At 43.1% G+C, this 2,698-nt stretch overlaps 1 pseudogene; it reads left to right on the top strand.

Annotated features, from left to right (window-relative positions):
- The first annotated feature begins 868 nt into the window (after positions 1 to 868).
- On the top strand, positions 869 to 964 carry LOC111826202 (annotated as a pseudogene).
- Positions 965 to 2,698: the final 1,734 nt, after the last annotated feature.

Below are 2,698 nucleotides of genomic sequence, written 5' to 3'. Positions count from 1 at the left end.
AAAAAGATAAAGACAAGCCTTTCTGGAGTAAGAATGTGCACCAATGAGCAGTGGGAAAGGCAGCCTTCTAGTAAGGAGGCAGGGTGGAGTCCAACTCCAGAGGCTTCAAAAGAGAGAAAGAGGAGTAAGCAACATTACCTGCTGGCAGTAAAACAACAATATTTCTGTAAGGTTTCAACCATGTGATCTACTAGTACACAATAAAGGGATAATTAGATGCAAATTGTTGAGAGAAGCAGTGGATATAATTAATCTATCAGAAAGTCTTGGACAATATATTAGGCATTGAAAATGGAGACATCATGGAATTAAGGGTGGTGCTTTAATGAGGGCCTGAGAACTCAGAGACAGGAAACAATAGGTGGAAATAAATGGTCACTTCACTGAATGAGAGGCGATTAAGAGTGCAGGGGGCCCCAAGAGACTTTGCTGGGACTTGTCTGATTTAAATTTTTTATAAGTGATCCCGAAGAAGTAGAGCAAAGTGAAAATTTCAGGACTGCAGATCATATTAAGCCCTTTCAGGTAGGGAAATGCTTTGCCAAAGGAGAGCGTGAGAGCTGAAGCAAAGGTATTGAGTGGGATGCAAAATGGCAGTCAATGTGGGGGGATGTAAGGTAATGCACTGCTATAAAAATAATCCGCGTACTGTGTGTTGTGTTCCAGGCTATCAGTTTTGACCCAGGAAAGGGATCCGGGAGCTAGACTGTTTCCTAAAGGCAGTGGCCTAACGTGTTGGGGTCAGGAAGGTTGACAAAGGAATAGGCAGAAGCAGGAAGGAACCTGAAAACCGAAGAGAAAAACAACCTTCCTTTGTGCAAGACTACAGGGCCCCACATGGTCAGGTTTATATCTATTGAAAGCGAGGGTGCTTTCTTCGGCAGCACATATATTAAAATTGGAACTATACACGGATTAGCATGGCCCCTGCACATGCTAAAAAAGAGTAGATAAAAAAGAAGTCAGGGCCCAAGGATAACTAGAAAAGGGCAACAAAAATGACCCAGAGGATGAATACGGCTAATCTAGGAGTGGCCTGTTATTAGGGGCAAACTTAAGTGTGCAATGACAAAGGCTAAGAGAGGTGGAATAATCAAAGCCCATAAAACTAACAAGGATAAGGAATGGATACAACCTTCTCTCCAAATCCTAGCACATTCAAGCAAATAGCCTCCTCTTAGTGCTTGAAATTTCATAGGAATAAAAGGGTTTCAGAGTTTAGATCATCTGGCCCTATCCTTCCATATTTGAGATGGTAAAATCCATGCCCAGAGAAAGCAAGGAAAGGGCCCAAGGTCACAGAAACCACCATGGGCCACATTCAGATTAGAAGCTAGGCTTCCTAAATCCCAGGTCAGGATCTTTCCACCTCACCCTATGCACTCAGGAGGACTAAAGGAATCCTACTTTTTATAGTGTATAAGCCCATGATGTCATGCAAATGCATTACGCTGAGATGTAATAAAGATGAAACACAGCCTTAGCTGGTTTGGCTCAGTGGACAGAGCATTGGCCTGTGAACCGAAGGGTCCCAGGTGCAATTCCTGTCAAGGGCATGTACCTCGGTTGCAGGCTCCTCCCCGATCTGGGCCCTGGTCAGGGCGCATGCAGGAGGCGACTAATGGGTGTGTTTCTCTCATATCGATTCCTCTCTGTCTTTCCCTCTCTCTTCCATTCTCTCTAAAAGTCAATGGAAAAATATCCTCGGGTGAGGATTTAAAAAAAAAAAAGATGAAACACAAACAGACTAAGGAAAGTTTTCATTAAAAGGCGCCATAACTGCCCTGACCGGTTTGGCTCAGTGGATAGAGTGTCAGCCTGCGGACTCAAGGGTCCCAGGTTCAATTCCGGTCAAGGGCATGTACCTTGGTTGCGGGCACATCCCCAGTAGGGAGTGTGCAGGAGGCAGCTGATAGATGTTTCTCTCTCATCAATGTTTCTAACTCTCTATCCCTCTCTGTAAAAATCAATAAAATATTTTTTTAAAAGTAGACTAGCAATTATAAGATCTTTGAAAGACAACTACCAAATGGGGCTAAAAAGACTTTCTACCCACTCTAATTTTTTTTTTATTTTTTAAATCCTCACCCAAGGATATTTTTTATTGATTTAAGAGAGAAAGAGAGAGAGAGAGAGAGAGAGAGAGAGAGAGAGGCGAGAGAAATGTCAATCAGTTGCCTCCTGTATATGCCCCAACTGGAGACTGAATCCTGCAACCTAGACATGTGCCCTGACTGGGAGTTGAACCCACCACCTATTCTTTCTTTATTTCCCTTCCTTCCTTCCTTCCTTCCTTCCTTCCTTCCTTCCTTCCTTCCTTCCTTCCTTCCTCTCTCTCTTTTTTTGGTGCTCAACCAACTGAGCCACCCGGCTGGGCTACACACTCTAATTTTTTTGGATCATGTACCCATGAGAGATTGAAGAACACTATGGATTCTCTCCTAGAGAAACACATCTGCACATACAAACACAATTTTGCACGTAATTTCAGAGAGTTTATGACCCCCTGTGTTCCATGCCCAGTTCCCATTCTGGCAGATTCTTCTGAACAAATAGACTACTTGCGTCAACAAGCATATTCTATCTCTTAGAATTTACTAAGGCAATCACTCTGATTTTCCTCAGCAAAAAAACCACTATCCCAACTAACATCACTTACTAGAATGTAGACCTCTAGGTTGGAAGAGACCAAAGAAAT

This window comes from Myotis lucifugus, unplaced genomic scaffold (genome assembly GCF_000147115.1).
Source record: "Myotis lucifugus unplaced genomic scaffold, Myoluc2.0 scaffold_60, whole genome shotgun sequence".
In the NCBI taxonomy this organism is placed as follows: domain Eukaryota; kingdom Metazoa; phylum Chordata; class Mammalia; order Chiroptera; family Vespertilionidae; genus Myotis; species Myotis lucifugus.
Note: the sequence above shows the minus strand (reverse complement) of the source record. Positions and strands in the feature narration are given on the sequence as shown.